This window comes from Barbus barbus (assembly GCF_936440315.1).
Source record: "Barbus barbus genome assembly, chromosome: 49".
Taxonomy (NCBI): Eukaryota; Metazoa; Chordata; class Actinopteri; order Cypriniformes; family Cyprinidae; genus Barbus; species Barbus barbus.
Genome location: NC_136727.1, coordinates 13,479,595 through 13,497,038, shown reverse-complemented (window position 1 = coordinate 13,497,038; position 17,444 = coordinate 13,479,595). Strand labels below are relative to the sequence as shown.

The 17,444-nt window shown below is 36.2% G+C and overlaps 1 protein-coding gene across 1 annotated transcript in view; it reads left to right on the top strand.

Annotated features, from left to right (window-relative positions):
* Positions 1 to 393: 393 nt before the first annotated feature.
* LOC306867646 (serine/threonine-protein kinase Nek7) overlaps positions 394 to 17,444 on the top strand; it is an 80,989-nt gene continuing 63,938 nt past the window's right edge. Inside the window, exon 1 of the mRNA XM_079413435.1 lies at positions 394 to 644. The gene's annotated coding sequence lies outside the window, so the exon portion shown is untranslated. The remainder of the gene's footprint in view (positions 645 to 17,444) is intronic.

Sequence of the window (17,444 nt, the reverse complement as noted above, 5' to 3'; positions counted from 1 at the left end):
CATATTAGTACCTCAGACGTACTATTAGTCACACGGTGCACATATTAGTTCTCAAATGATACACATTAGTACCTTTAGAAAAGGTACGGCCCAGCTTTCTGAAAGGACAGAAATGAAAATAAAATGACATTGAAACTTTCAAAATAGAACTGAAGTAGACAGATCAGAGTGAATATTTCGTAAAAGAGAATAGAAATAAGGTGATGTGAAACAGCTTGCAAAATAGAATAGAATACTGGTGAAGAGCAGCAGAACAGTATAAAATAGAACACATGTGAACCTTCCTTGGAGAATAGAGCAGAATAAATCAGATTAGAGAAGTGTTATGGGAGATAAAATAGAATCGAATAGCATCCTTTCCTTGCTCTTTTCTCTGTGAATGTTGAAGTTACTGGCCTGTGTGAAGTTTCCCGCCCCTCTCCAGCGAGCATGCTGGGATGTGTGTGTACCTCTCTCTCTCACACACACACACACACACACACACACACTCTCTGTAGGCGAGTGCGAACAGCTAGCTTGTGTGTTGCGGCGTCGCGCAGGAACTCAACAGGAGCTCGACCTTGACAGACTGAGAGACCATCATCATCCTCATCCTCAGCGCGAGCTCCAGTTCAGCGCGCGTGAATCCCAGCTGGCACTTCCTGGTAAGAGTTTAGCTTCATTCCCTCCTGTCAACTTCAAAACAGATTATTGTGCCACTCTTCCGGTTTACTGCCACGCAACAAGGACATTTTGAGTCGACGAGGAACTGCGTATCCGATAAATAGGCTATGTTTTATGAGGCTACAACAGAAAGAGTTGAGGAAAAGTTGACTGAACTTTGGGGCTAGTTTGAGTTAGCGCGCTAGGCTAATGCTGCTGTGGCGGTAATTCACACTTGACAAACAGCCGAATTATTTGTTTTAACGCTTAAAAATGCTTTATTCATTCTGACAGCAACTTACTCTGTTGTGAAAGTAAGTTTGAAGCTGTTTGACAGAGTGTCGGTTGTGTTTTTAGCAGTGACACGGCACGATTAGAGCATTGTGGCTAAAAGCTAACGTCTGTCGGTGTGACACATGCACTAGAAATGTGAGGAGAAATTCACTCGAAATTACTCTGACACTGGCCAAATAACTTTAAACCCAGATGGCAAAGGTATTTAATGCTGGTTTTGTCTAGAAATGTGACAAATAAGCCGTTTATTGTGTGTGAGGCTTTTCTTACTTGGGCAACACTTTCCAGCTGTTGACAGCAACGCGTTGGTACTTGTTTGTGATCTTGATGAACCCTGTTCGTAATATTAACAATTACATAAGTGAATTAGGAGGAAAGTACATTATTACGTCTTTCTGGCACTTTTTAATGACGTTAGAAGTTCAAGAGGACATTATAAGTTTGAGCAATATATTACCTTAAAAACCCAGTTGAAGTACAGTGGCTTGTAGTTTAGTGGATTCAGGGTTTGTCAAATTCACATTGAACAATGAATCAGCACAACATTTGAAACAATAATGGCTTTGGCTTAGCTTGTAGCACTCCAAAAGTTATCATTTACTGGCTCTCATGTCTTTCCAAACACGTGTTATGTTTCTGTGGAACACAACATCTCATATTAGAATGGGAGTCTGAGCTATCTTTTAAGTGTCGTTGTATGAAAGAAGATGCAATGAAAGTAAATGGGCTCCAAAGCTGTCAGTCACAACATTGTCTAATGTTTTTGAGTTCCACTGAAGAAAGGAAGTTATACTGCATGATGCAACTCGAGAGTGTAAATTATGACACAATTCTCAGTTTTGCCAAACATACCCCAGACTGATGCTGTATCCCAATTCACATGCTATTCGTTTTTTGAAATTTAAACTGGTATGTTGATAAGAAGAATTGGCACGTGAATAAAGTAGACTGAAATGTGAACATAAGGACTTTAACTGTGACAAGATGATTGACAGGCCAGTTTTGGTGACGGGATGCGACAGCAACATCCATTAAAGATACAATTATAATGTAGTAGTATTTACCAAAACTTGCTTATTTGTCTGCCACACACTCAAAAGTAAAGTGTAGTATAAGTCAGGCGAATTGGGATGCTGTGTGTTATATCAGCCAGTTAGTAGCCACAAACAAAAAATGTGTCTTTAATTTAATCTCCTTTTAAAAAAATTGTTTTGATTATTTATTACATTAAGAAATTAGCCTATTAAATTAATCGATTTCATGTCTGTCTCATTGGGCATATTTAAATTGAATTATTCATAATATATCATATCAGCCTCTCAACCCTCTAGATATCATATTGGACATCGCAAAACTTGAATGCTAGATGTTTCAACATCAAGGATAGATATTATCTGGTCTTAATCATTGAGGAATATGATGTTATTTGTATAAATCCATTAATTTGAGATAATTTTGGCCTAGTTGACCCTCATATTTGGCCTTGTATACATTTTTATGATATTGTCTTTATCAGCATGTAGTATTTTAGGCTGATCTGGCACAATTTGAGTTTTCCTCATTGCACATTTTTTCCCGTCCTTTTTGGCCTCTCTTTGCTTTAGATTTCCAGAGGAAATGAACTCTTTCATGGCATAATTACACGATGCATATGCCACTGTAAACACAGTAATGGAGACGCTGACAGCCTGCATTTGTCACAAAATATGTGAAAACTGGAGTAAATATTCGCTGTGATCCAAAAGAACAACCTCAGTGTCTTCGTATGGCCCGCTATCGGCATTTTTTACGTCCTCGCTGCAAACGACACTTAATATTTCACACAGGATGACACTGAGAGAAGGCAAGAGGCCGTTTGTTATGAAAGCCTGTCTCTCTTAATACGCAATACCCCGAGTGTTGCAAATAGCCGGGCACGCCAGCCTGGCATACTAACACTCATCAGCTTTCCGCCGAGTTTCTTCGGCCAAAGGGCTGTCGAGGTCTGTGGCTGGAGTGAGATGTAACACCCCCTCGTTCTGGGATCTTGCGCGACAGGACCCTGCTCTCTGCACTCAATCAGTCAGGGAAACAAACAGCCGGCTCTAGAGCTGCAGGAGGAAGCTGTGGTGCTTTTTTTTTCAGAAGTCATGCCAAGTTGGAACTCTCAAACCTTTGGCGGTGCCTTTGCAGGGCAGTGAATAAAAAAAAAAAAACTTTACACGTGTCTGAAGCCAAGCCTGGAAGCTCGCGGGGCGTTTGAACTGCTCTGGAAGGTCTCGAGAAGTGGGCCGGTTCCCGGGCCCCGCCACGAGCAGGCATTGGTGGGGGGCCGAGGGGGCGTAAACCGAGGGTGAGTGCCACCATACTGTGAAGGCCAGGCGAGTGGCCAGCATCGTTGACAGTTTAACAGTGAATATTTTACAGCACAGCATACTGCATGCTGTAAACAGGGGTGAGCTACATAAAGGCTGCTTATCGTACTTGGGAAGCCTTGAAAAAAACAGCATCTTTCAGCTCTGTATTAGAATAAAGCAGATGGCTTGGGCCAGTGCGGCTCGGGAAAAAGCCGGAGATGAAAGCAGGCCAGTTTCTTTGAACAAGGAGTCTGTCACGTTACTATCTCCAGGTCTCCGGGTCAAACCGTGCACTGTGCCGTGCTTTTTTTTCACGTCGACTTTAGCCAAAAATATCCCAGGGAATCTCATTAATATTGATGTTTTGATGTTGCAAGCATTTTCAATGGTTGTTAACAGGCCAAATGTGTTTTTAATGCACAATTAAGATCTTCAAAGGGGTTTTTTAGGAGTCATTTGTCTTGACCATTGGTCGACTTTGACCACTAAAAGTAGGAACACGGGACAATATCTGCTGCCTTTACTATTGGAATTGGATGGACTTTAAATGACTTGTTACTGAATAAATACTTTTATTTTCCAAAAACGCTTTTAAGCAGCCAGTTTAGATATTTAAATTAAGTTTTAGGAAGAAAGTTCACAATTATTCAGCTTGCCATGTTGAAACTGGCAGATTTTCTTAAATTAAATGGATTGCTGTGCTGCTTTGTCCTTTTTAAATTGTTATTTGCCAATAAACCTGTATATTTTATATGATTTACTCGGTAGGGCTGAGTATGAAATACAAGTTTGACTTTAATTCTCAAATATTTGATTAGTTTGATTTGATTTCAATGTGGTTCAGTGTTTTCTGTTGTAACATTTTTGCTTATATATAAAAGCAATTCACTCTGCCAATGATGTACAGTATACAGGATATTATTTTGGATTGATTTAATTTGACTTCATTAAGAGAACTAGCTCATCAAAGCCATTTGAGTCAGTATTCTGTCTATACTGGATGCTCTTTATGTTTTGATTCACTAATAAGAACTCGTTCATAAGAGCCATTCATTTGTGAATTAGACTACAGTGATTCTGCTGCATATTTTTGATTCACTAAAATCAAGATTTTCTTTCAAGAGTCACTTTGTAATCAGAGTTCACTGATTAGGTTTGTTTTTGCAAACATTTTGTTTGTAGGACTCACATTTACAACATACTGAAATATGATTTCTTAGCAACCCTTGGCCACCAACGTTACAGCAATCTTCAATGGTAAAATCACAGTGTGAATGGGGCATAAACCTTCACATACAGCACAGAGCAAACCAAACCTTACTATCTTCGTACAGCTACAGTGTTTTATCCATCACCCTTATCTCGCATGAAAAGGGCAGATCCTTTGCGCCCCATTAAAGATTCACCAAAGACATTCTCTTTCAGTTCTGAGGAAGAAGCGCCGGCTGATAGTAGTATGAGATGGTTTGAGTCTTACAGATGTATTTTCATGAAAGAGGTGAAGGGCAATTGATGAATAAGCGTAGAAAGGGTTCCGAGAAGGGAAGTCCCTAATGGTAGGTGTGGTGGAGAATAGTCCTCTCAGGGTTTCTGTGAGCTCCTCGCTGCAGGAGCGGCCAACATCAATAAACGGCCCCACTGAGCAACACTTTGCGACTTTCGTTAAACATCCGCTCTGTTCACAGTCACCATGGCTGAACTTTGTTTTAAATTTTTTCCCTCTATTTTTTTGGGCACTTTTAATAAGAGTGGTGGAACTAGGATGTCACTTTGTAGGCGAAAACCCAGAAGCGAGTTAGCATTTTAGCACTTCCAGTTCCATCGTCCCTGAGTCGATGGGTTTTTGAATGGGATTTTGGTTAAATCCCTTAAATAAGGTCCGTGGTTCACACAAGCTCAAGATACTTTCACGTTTTATTCTTCGACATAAAACAGACCAGTTACACCACACTCGTGATTTTTTTTTAACCTGTTACGTTTCTTAAAAACAACAGTTGATAACAAGTTGCTAAATGGGACTACAGGCGCTGTCGGAGACATTCAACGTCATCACGCTGAACAGTTTATCAATTTACAGTATTTTCCAGTTGTAGTATAAGTTGTAATACAATTAATTTTAGTATAACCAATGAATCGTTTCTAGTGATCGACCGATATTGATTTTTTTATTACCGATACCAATTATTTGCGTGTCTATGTGCCCGATAACCGATATGCAGAACCGATATTTATTTACTGTTATAAAGTAAATAAATGACTGCGTGAAGTAAGTCCATACTTCACTTTGGTTTTTCCTCCTTTCAGTCATCTTAACAAAAAATGTTTTGAGAATTAGCAGTCTTTCATGCAGGGCTCTAGACTCATTCTTCCCACTGATCTCACTTTTGCGCACGAGCACATAATTTGGTTGCAAGTTGTTTTTTGTTTTTGCTACAACATTTGATTAATCAATGCACGCTGATTAACTTTTATCATAGTTTATAGTTATATGGTAACGAAAGTTTTCAACATTCAACTCGTTCTTTTTCATCTGTATTATTTGGGATTTAAATTTTGTGAACAGGAATTCCTTTTTTCGTGCGCTTTTTACTTTCAAATTTGCGATGTCACATTTTACAAGAAAAGATCATTGTCTGTTTTGCTTATATCTATACACCTTTAACTTTTTAAGACTAAAACAAAAGATGGATTCATTGTTATTCTTAATTAAAAAGCGCAACAACAATAAAACAGTAAGTTGACAATGACAAACTCTTACATAACATTTATCAACAAAAACCAATAAGAGGAGGCATGGCATAGGACACACCACATGCTGTACTATATACCTAGTATATTACAGAATGTTTAGCAAACTCTGAGGAAGCAAATAAATATTAATATATTTTTTTATTATATTAATAAAATTGTATTTTTTATTATTTATTATTATTATTTTTTTTAATTAAGGAAAGCCTCCATAGCATAACCTGAGGTAAACAGCAAAGATAACAAGCTTCTCAAAACGAAAACAAAAAGAAAAGTAAAACTAAACTGGCTGTAGCTGACAGGACTTGCATGTTTTTTCTACAAGAATACCACCACGTTCACCTTCTCTGGTTTAAGAAGCGGTCTTTTACTTTAGTTTGAAAACAAATCCATTCGTTGCGCTCCATCCGCGACGCGCATCTTTACGCTCGTGCTGACGCGGCGAGTATAAACCAGGCTCTACCCACTAAGCGCTCGTGCTGAAAGCACCTCTCTTCACGTGATCAGTGAAATCTGTCTCCTGCTATAATGTGCTGCGGCTGGCACTCGTACAAATGCGACCACGTCAAATTTTAACTTGCAAACAATTACCATTTTGGTCGCAGTCTAGAGCCCTGTCATGTTCAATTTAATCTTCGTATTACAACAATAAAAAACATTTTATTTATAAAAAGCTTTAGCAGCAACACCAATATTAGCAGTAAGCAAAATGAACATAGAAAGTCTAATGTTTTCAAATGGAGAAAATAAAGGAAAGGAGTCATATCAACTTCATTTTTAACTACAGTTTTAGTAGGTTTATAAGCTGTTTAATAGGATAAAGAGTGAAGAATAATTCATTGGATAATGTTAATTCACGGAATAATGTTCTCTAGAATATTGGAATATAACAAGCATTGTATTTTATTGCATTTCTCAACTGGCATGCTCTAAATTATGCTGCTGACAGCGCGGTTTATCTATGCCTTTACACAGAACTATAGGCTGCTCAAACTGCGATCGATCGCGGAGATAATAAATAATTAATTTCCATAGAGTTGTATTAATTTAGATGTTTATAAACGAAATAATGGTTATATAGTAAGTGTTAATACAATTTAGGGTGCTTCAAAAAAGTGAATCTTGTTAAAAGTTACATGCGGTGGCCGTGCTGAGCATTTCTTGAGCATCAACCCGCTGAGTGAACTGCAATATGAAAGCGGCTTCACGAGACTAATGATGAGCATATAGACAACAGAGAGAGAATTACATTCAATGCTTTTCTTTCCAACATGCAATCATTCATGGCTGTATTATTTAATTCATGCAAAGTTACGTCTTTAGTGGGAGAGGACTTGACGGATTATCTATGTGACTCCGACTTCACGAGACTAATAGACCACAGAGAGAATTAAATTCAGCGCTTTTATTTCCACCATGTGCTAATTCATGGCTGTGTTATTTCAGGCAAAGTTATAGCCTATCTTTATAGGGACAGGGCTTGACAGAGTATCTTATTTATCATATTTCTTAGAGCCAAGTTGCATTTAAACTATATATCAGGCATTTATGTAATACATCTAATTTGTGCATTAATGCCTGTAATATTAAATAGTTTACTAACTACAGCAAATCAAGTACCTGCACGCCGTTGCTGTCTCGTCTCCCCTCAGATGCGCTGCAATTGCGATCCTGCGCGCAATTCTGAAAATGTCCACAAGATGGCGGTGTTTATCGGGGAATCCGATATTACAAAACCGATATTCGATTATGGAAAAATGCTTAAATATCGGGAAAAATATCGGTAAATCGATATATCGGTCGATCTCTAATCGTTTCCCGCATTTTGTATTGTTTGACAACGTTTTTTTTGCTTTGCCCCGAAATGCAACACAAGTCTTCGGATGGAAGATGCTCATTTTATTGCTTATTGATGCCGAGACTCTGGGTTCGCACCATAAGGTAAACTCATATTACGATTATTACATGTAAACACCACATTTGCTGGCTTTACTTGGTGAAAGTGAAACTTTAATGATGAATAGTGCTTAAAGCCACGTTAAAATTAAATGTTTACGGCCACATGAAGCTGTTAGAGAGCATATAGATTGAGGATTTCCTAGAAGCAAGGATAAAATAACATTTTGTGTAACCACCCTAACAAAATGAGAGCTGAAATGTGGTACTTTGTTCACTAAAATAAATTTAATCTTACCATATCCAAAAAGTCGCTCACTCTGCTGTTATTTAAAAGATTAAATACGCGGAGAAACGTTTTTAATTAAAATATTCTTATTAATCAAGGATTTATTGAATTTTAATGCACCTTATTTTGAAGCCTAAATAAGTTCTTTTATTTAGGCTTCAAAATTCATTGTATTATTTTGTGAAGATTAGCTTGATTGGCAAAACGTGTAAGTTTCATGAACTGTGATTGAACACGGAGCTTATTTTTTGCGATAATCCAAAAGCCTATGGAAAAATCCTATTGGCTTTTTCTCAAGGGAACCAGTGCGATCCTAACAGCCAATCCGCCTACAAAGTGACGTCATAGTTCCCCCACTCTATTGCCCCTATTTAATTAATAATGTTATTTATATATAAATATATTTTCTTGGCCAATTCCGATTTTTTTGGAAGTGTGACCTGCCGATACCGATTTTTGCCTATTCTGATTTTCTTTCTAAGAACTATAATTGAAAACAAAAATCTATACAAATTTCAATGCAAAAATTATTTATGTAATAAAAGAAATGATTAAACATTACAATTCCCCCAATCTGGACTAAGTTACAGATTTTCTCTCACTTAACTCTAAAAATAAAGTGACTGGAAAGAGGAAGAAATAGTTAACTTAAAATGAGTTGCTGTATGTAACAAAACAGAAGTCATTTCCCACTATGTTTATAAATGGTAATTTTTCCCCCTAACTTTATTAAATGTGTCATCTTTCACATCAAATTCTTACTTAGTTTCAATTAATTCAGTTAGCATAATAAGAAACTGTAGAGTTGTTACCATTCAAATGAAATTAGTATCAACAAACTCCATCTTTCCACTGCTGAGTAAACAAGCTGCATCTGAAGTGGCATTAGATGCATTTACACAGACTGTTTGATGAAGCTGAGGTGCCATAAATGCATTTACACTGCAAAATATCAAATGCATAAATAATTTTATAAGACTAATGTTTTGCATATTTTTTTAAAAGCACAAATAAATGTTGAAAAAATGCAATGATACTTTTAAATATGACTAAACCACCAGTAGGTGGCGGCAAGTGTCTGTTTTAATGAGTGAGTCATTCATTCATTCATTTATTCAACCGATTAATTCAAACGGCTGATTCATTAAAAAACGAGGCAATGACTGTCCTTATGAATGGGCCACTGAATCATTGACTCACTCGACTTGTTCAAAAACGTGGATTCATTCAGTAACCAAACACCACTGTGTGTTGCTCGGAGACACAACAGTTCTGCTGTGGCTTTGATCAGAACTATTTTCGTCAGCGAAATTGAGCAAAAAGAGTCAATATTTTGTCTAAAATCTAATTCACTTAATTTTAACTTGTTTATTGAAATACTAAAATCAGTGTCACATTGCAATCGTTTTGGTATTGATATGCGGGGAAACATCATGGCCGTATAATGTTGCTTATCTAAATCATATTTTGTAAATATATATTTTTTTCTACCGCAGTGTGCATCTATAAATTTCTGTGAGTTACTTTGTGTGTGCTGTCTCTCTCTCACGCTCACTCAGGCTGTGCAAGCCTCATCTGGCATGACATAAATACATTATCAGTCGCCGTTTACACTGAACGCAATTAAAATTTGTATCATTCTCACGCGGTTAGAGGTTTAGAGAACACCTGACAAGAGAGCAGAGACCATTCCTTCATCCAGAATCACTTCAGACCCTTTAGATTCCCAGCTCCATGTTGGTGCTGCTTCTCTTCAGTTCACTTCACTCATTTTCTACCGGGTTCAGGTCAGAGGACTGGAATGGCCAGCAGAAGTTTGGTTTTGTGCTCAGTGACCCATTTTTGTGTTGTTTTTGAGGTTTGTGTTTGGATTATTGTACGGTTGGAAGATCCAAACATGGCCCATTATAAGATTTCTAACAGAGTCAGTCACTTGTTGATTTTGTATCTGTTGGTATTTGATATAATCCATGATGCCATGCGTCTAAACAAGATGTCCAGGACCTCCAGCAGAAATATAGGCCCACAACATAAAAAATACAGCAGCATATTTCATTGTACACATGAGGTACTTTTTATCCCTGTGTTCACCAAACCCATCTTGAGTGTTTGCTGCTAAAAAGCTCATATTTTAGTTTCATCTGACCATAAAAGCCAGTTCCACTTGAAGTTACATTCGTGTCTGATAACTGAATATGCTGGAGATTGTTTTTGGATGAGCTAGGAGAATTTTTCTTGAAACCTTCCCAAACAACATGTGGTGATGTAGGTGCTGTTTGACCATTTTTTTTAAAGGTTTTGACTCCGAGACTCAACTATTTTCTGCAATTCTCCAGCTGTGGTCCTTGGAGAGTCTTTAGCCACTCAAACTCTCCTCCTCACCGTGCATTAGGACGATATAGACACACGTCCTTTTCCAGGCAGTTTCGTAACATTTTATGTTGATTGGAAATTCTTCATTATTGCCCTGAATTTTCACTGCTCTAGCTCTTTTCTTAAAGCCACTTCACTAATTTGTGATTTTTTTTTTTCTCATTGTGATGGATGATTAAGGGATTTTGGGCTTTGTTTTCCCTCCCATTTATATTTCTGTGAAACAGGAAGCCATGGCTGGATAATTTCATATTCATAATCACCCTGGAGTGCTCAAAATATTGTGAATATGAATGGGAATATACTTCGGAGATATTTTACTCATAAGAATTTCTAGGGGTACCAATAATTGTGTCCAACATTTATTTGAGAAAAACGTTTATTTCATAATGAGATTTTCCCCCATTTTCAATAGTTTTAGTTCAATGAAAGGTTCGATTTTTGGTATTTTTTTTAAATAAAAGATCAAAAGGATTAATAATGCAGGTTTATTTTCAGAGCCTTCTTTGATCATATTCAAAGGCTGCCAATAATTCTGACCACGACACACACAGATACATATATGAAGAGTAGGGCTGGGTATCGTTCAAAATTTTTCGATACCGATACCTTGAGTTCGATACCGGTTCCTGAACGATACTTTTTTCGATACCAGTTTTAAGAAATCAGTTTTAATAAGATTACATTAACTCAAAAAACTATTGTTTTTAGCTTGTTGATATTTATACAGACTCAAAGCCTCATCTCCTGAGCCACTGCACAAAGAACAAAATATATCCAACACAATAAATAAATAAATAAATAATTTTAATAAAGTTCAAATAGTTTTCAGTTTACACATCTGTTAGGCTACGTTTACATTAGTGCATGTTCATTTTAAAACACATCATCATTTCTAGGTTGTTAAAGGCTTCCAAGAAATTTTAAATCTTCATCCACTTTCATAAGTGGGTGTTTTATTTTCTTTCACCACATGTTTTATTGTTATTAAATTCTGGTGTAGTATGTCTAATTATTTGAATGCATAAAAACAACTAAGTTTATTTAAATTTATTCTTAAAATAGCCGTATGAAATGTTTGATTTTTCCTCAGAAATTCTGTGTTCTGTATCTGGTTTTCAAATGAAGACATAAAACATAAATTTAATTTCTTTAAATTATTGAAAATCAAAGTTTATTTATTTTGGCAAACAAAGGGGGGTTACTATTAAAATTAAAACATGGAATAACTGTTGTGTGATCATTACTAAAAAAAAAAAAAAAAGTTTTAATAATTTTAATAGTATAGCCTAGTATTAGCAGTGCTGTCTGCTGAACAATATTAATATATTTCTGCCGCAGTGTCTTCCAAGTTAAACCGAACTTTTATTTTGACGGGTTGTCTGTAATACCTTTACAGTTCTGTGTATATATGATATGACACTAGTTTTACTCGAATCAAATGGTAAAATGCTCATTAATTGACTCTCAGAGCAGTTCTAGAGATGTTGTTTATGTCCTCATTTAGAGAGGCGGCAGACGCTGAAATCACCGCGAGCGTGACACGCGTGCTTCAGTCTGTGTATAATAAACAAACCGCGCGATATAAAGAGCGGACTGCTCCGTGCGCTTTCGAAACGCTCTTGCGGAGGTCAAACGCTGATCAATCAGCATGTCGCCGTTTCTAGTCAAACACACCTAGTGCTGCAGGATTATTGGCTCACTGACGGTGATGAGATTAACCCCTTAGGTATCGAAATTTGGTACCGAACGACAAGACGTTTTTCGATACTCGGTGGTATCGAGGCAATTCGGTCGGTGCCTAAAAAGTATCGAACTCGATACCCAGCCCTAGTGAAGAGTTTATTTGCAAAAACAGATAACACACACACATTTATTTGTTTATTACGGATGGGAATCGCAGGGTACCTCACGATATGATATAATCACAATACATGGCTCACCATAACGATAATATCATACAGCGATTCTGCGATAATGAATATATTTCTAGAAAATTCTATAATGATACATCACAATGTCTGTCTAAACAAAATGCCTGTGAAAAGGTTAAGTGCAAGTTTTCTTTCTTTATTCAAGTCCAAACTTAGAAAACAGCAAAATCAATTTTAACATGTTGAGTAGGCTAAATTAATCATTTTATTCTTGGACACTTTTCTTTTTCTCTGTGTAAACAAACACATTTAACTGCTTATCAAACAGAACAAAACTTATATATGTGACCACCCCACATATAGTTTGGGTCACACATTAAATTATTTGTATAAATTTCATTTTTATTTATGTTTATTTCTATTTATATTAGGGCTGCACAATTAATCAAAAATACTAATCGCGATTACTATTATGGATGCCACGATTACATAATCGTTCAAAGCCACGATTACAAAAATAAACAAACAATTAAAAATGCCCTCTTGCATTGTTCTGTGTGCTTAAGAGGTGTTTGCAGCGCGGGGTTTAACAAACTCAAACACACTGGATAAAAGACATTTTGTCTAACTGATAGTCACTCTGTTGTGCATGATAGATATGTTAAACGCCAAACGTGTCAAAAGCGGAACAAAATAGCGGTACTGGTTTTAACTGCGCGCCGCACTGACTTTTTATCCGCTCGCCTCAAAAGAAAACAGCGCAGCGTGAGCTTAGAGCGAATGCATTTATTACAGTGACCAGTCACGAGCACGCACTAAACAACGCAGTGAAATCCAGTAAGAAGCACTCGAGTTCAGTGCAGAGTTCTCCAGAACAAATCACGTCTCTTTAATTTAAACTAGTTTAAAGCCAAATCAATCGGAGCTGTTGTTCTCATCAACACTGATGTAGAAACAGTCCAACAACGATCCAGTTACAAGACGTTTCAATCCACAAATCACCCACATTTACCATAGTTTTACTGAAGTAACGGCAGTTTTACTGTAGTAACGGTAACGGTGGAAGAAAAGTAGGATATTCATATTGAATATTATTATATTATTAATATACTAAACGTTAAAGGAGTAATTGAATATAATTACATTATTTTGTTAATTATTCTATCAGTCGATGTGGATTTTTAATTGACTGAATGTCTTTAGGCTACTGTTTTTCAATGCAAACACCATAGAAGCCATATAGTTAGGCTACTTTTTTACCATGGTAATGAGGTGCTGTACATTTGGTTATGTATAAAAGATGAGGCTGTTACAGTTTTCACAATGGTACTGTCAAATGTACATCTGCATCCCAACTCAAAAGCAAAAAAAGTTCAGGAAGAGTGTTTTCAGCCTTTTTTAAAATATATATTTTATATAAAACTATGGCATGCAGCTTCAAACAATGGCATAAATCTGTTCAAAATAATATATTCAAAATAATCGTTATTAATAATCGCAATTACAATCTCAAGGGAATAATCAACAATTATGATTTTTGTCCTAATCGTTCAGCCATAATTTATATACGTATATATATTTAAGTTTTATTTAAATGACTTAAATTTATTATAACGACTTGCTGAACTTTCTGAATTCTGGGTGTCAGTTGAGAGAGTTGAGTTACCGTGATGACTGCAGCGCATCCTCAGACAACAGAGGACCGTGAAAGCAACCACTAACTCTGGTCTCTCTCATTTACTACTAAGGTTAGTTAAATTAATTAAATGTCATATACAATTGTAATTTACATGCTTTAATGTACAAAGAACATGTTTCAACTGATTATTTATTTTATTAATAATTTTAAGATGCTATTAATAATTTATTAATTTTAAGACACAGAAGTTTTCCATGTATTCACGTATTTCATGAGTAATTTGTGTACAACTACTTAGCCGAATTGTTTACCTGAGACACTAATTCAGCTAGTTTTGTATAAGAATTAGAGCATTTCTGTACATATGGTTAAGTTTTCATTTTGTTATTTGTTTATTCATTTATTTATTGTGATTTGATTTAAGTATCTATATACAGTGCGTATTATTTTTTCCAACATGTTTATGAATCACTTTGTGATTCATAGTGTCTTACTGACTCTGAAATACAAATGTGTATGTGTATTAAAAGACAACAAAGAGGACCATGAAAGCAACCACTAACTCTTGTCTCTCTCATTTACTACTAAGCTGCTTACTGCTTACAGTCTTCCCGACTGCCAGGGACCTGTAACATGTGTGTGTATATATATATATATATATATATACATTTCAAAATTTACCTGGAGTGCTTTCTCAACATTTCTACTCCTCTCATAATAAAAACGGAGCCCCACACAAAGAAATAGCCATTCACATTGCGTCTTTTGCGCACTCAGGTTCGTTATTTCAAATGTAGACGCGTGGCAAGCACACACACTGCACACTTCTGCGCCACATTGTGGCTCTGACAAGGTTTTGTTTCGTCCTCCATGTCATAGGTGCAGAATTATGTTTCTGCCGGTCGGAGCCCACTGTTCACACTGCATAACGCTCACTTGTGATATCTGAGAGAGGGAGAGCATCCAGTTTTGTTCACATAAAACTGAACGCACCGGCAGCGCGCTCTCTCATTCATATAGTGAGGGAAATCCACCTGCGATCCGAACAGAGAGGTTAGGCTACTCATGAACTGAATATGCGCTCTGCAATAAAAACGTGATCGGTGTTTATGGTCCACGGCACGCTGATAGCTGTTCCGGGGTTAGTTTTTTAGTTTTCATCTCCGTAAACGTTGCTCGTGCTTCCCCATCTGCATAGAGGACGAGGTTCATGGTTGCTCAGACTCAGACCGCTTTTGGATAGATGCTGGAAATGGCACGGCCGTGATTTTCATGCATTTTTAGTCGCTGTTAGCAGGGAAATCTATTTAGAGCACCTTATTGTATTAATTAAAATATCGATATTTGGAGCCAGATGGAGAAGGATCACGATATATCTACATATCGATCTATTGTCCCACCCCTAATATATGTATATAAATATAATAATATATTATATTATACAGGGCTTCCTGATAGTTCACCCAAAAAATGAAAATTCTGTCATTAATTACTCACCCTCATGTCGTTCCAAACCCGCAAGTCCTTCATTAATTTTCGTAACATTAAGATATTATTGATGAAATCTGAGAGCTTTTTGACCCTGCATAGACCAAGAATGCAACTGAAATGTTTCCAGACCCAGAAACGTAGTAGGGACATCGGTAAAACAGCCCATGTGACATCAGTGGCTCAACCACAGTTTTATGAAGTTCCGAGAATACTTTTTGTGCGCAAAGAAAAAAAAACAACTTTTTCAACAATTCTTGTCCTCCAAATCATGTCTGGGAACATTTCAGTTGCGTTGTCGTCTATGCAGGGTTGCACACATTTATGTAGAGTTTTAATTTTAGCTTTAATATAACATTGTAATACCATGCTTATTTGATACTTTTTTTATTTTAATTTTATTTTTTTATTTAAAGAAGGATCCAAACCAATACATAATTGACATTTTAGGCTTAATTCTGTAGAAAAGCAATAAAATATGTTCAGGATGAGTGTTTTCAGCTTGTTTATTTCCATATAAAAATATGGCATGCAGTTGCTTCAAACAATATAAAGCTATTCAAAACACATTTCAATGTAATTTTTAATAATCATAATTAATAATCGCAAGTACCATTTCAATTGAATAATTGACAATAGTTTTTTTTAGCGCTTAAATATTGTGTAAACTGCAATTTTTATGAAGCTTGAACTTCATAATTGATAGTTTTTTAATACCGAATGAGATGTTATAAACAAATAATGGTAAAAAACAAACAATTTTCTATTAAGTTTTAATTGAAACTTTAACGTTCATAGAAATGAATGTAATTTTGCACAGAAAAATCAGCTAAATTAATAAAATTTTTATGTTTTATGTGTTTAATTGACACTAAAATGTTGAACACAAATATTGGTTAAAATAGTACATAGTGTAGCTTGAAACTTTTAATTGATACTTTTTAGGATTGAATGAAATGTTGCATAAAATATTGGTTAAACTAGTACAATTTTCATGTAGATTGATTTAAAAAAAAAAATATATTTGTTTTTGTTGTTTTTACTTTTTGAATGAACTTTAGCACCAAAATATTGGGTAACACAATTCGTTATTTATTTAGGTTGTATTTATTATTGAATGAAATATTATTTCTATTAATCATTTTGACATCTTTTTATAAAACATTTGAGATGTTACATCTCTTTGCGTGACCAAGGAGTTGAAATTGTTAATTGGCCTGAATCATTCAAACTTACAGAAAAACACGTTTCTTTCCTCTACTGAATTGTGATGTTGACGAACTGTCAAAGGCCGCAGAAGAAATCGTGTTATGATATGCGTCCGATTATTGCATCATGAATATTCCAGAGAAATGAAGCATGATCAACATCTGTTGTTTTGGTTCTGAGTGTTATGGAGCATAACGGTAATAATGTGGCGTGCGTTCAGTGATTGCTGGGATGCCACTGAAATAGTCGTCAAACTTTTAGTCACTCCATACGCTGAGAAGAAAGGGCCCAGGAGCTAGAGATGGAGAGATATTCAGGACTGTAGTCTCCTGTTAGCGTGATTGCAGCTGGTGGGCTTGACCTCTGGCTGCGGCAAATAAAAAGGAATTTAGCCCTGAAGTGGAAGTTGTCACATCCCATTGTGGTCAGAGGTTAGTTGGAGAACTTTTGGGTCAGTGACATGACTTAGTTCTCGTTAGACCACGTGAGATGGGGTCTGCCGCACATAGGGTCACGGGTATGCCCAGGGGTCATCTTTATTTAGATTAAACTTTTTTGATACATTTCAGTATTACATGTACATCTAAAAAAATTTGAATATCATGGAAAAGTTTATTTTTTCTTGTAACTTATTTCAAAAAGTGAAAGTCATATTT